We start from the raw sequence: 439 nt of genomic DNA, 5'->3' as shown, positions 1-439 counted from the left end.
TCCTAGCACCTCGCTCTGATCTGTAATAAACATGCAGTTAGTAATCATTAATTATTTAAACATCAAACAAATTAATAAACAAAAGTAGGAGAGTCCCTACTTGGTGGGGTGGTTATTCTAAATAACATATTAGCAAAGAGAATCTATCAGTGTGCAAAAGAATAATACTCTACAACTAACTCAAGATTAATTTTGGAATGCAGGGGTGGTTTAATATTAAGGAAATCAATTACTATAATTAATTATGATTGTATTAGGATTATTATTAATGAAAGCTGAAAAACTTTTTACAAGTCAGTGTTTATGCATAACAATATAAATAATAAGTCTAAGTAAATAAGGATTCAAGGAAACAATTTAAATAAAAGCTATGTTATATCCAAACAAATTGCAAATATTATCCTAAATGGTAAAACAACAGCAATGTTTAAATCATAAA

The sequence above is a fragment of the Odocoileus virginianus genome, chromosome 24 (genome assembly GCF_023699985.2).
Source record: "Odocoileus virginianus isolate 20LAN1187 ecotype Illinois chromosome 24, Ovbor_1.2, whole genome shotgun sequence".
NCBI classification, from domain to species: domain Eukaryota; kingdom Metazoa; phylum Chordata; class Mammalia; order Artiodactyla; family Cervidae; genus Odocoileus; species Odocoileus virginianus.
The sequence above is the reverse complement of the archived record's forward strand: the minus strand, read 5'-3'. Positions refer to the sequence as shown.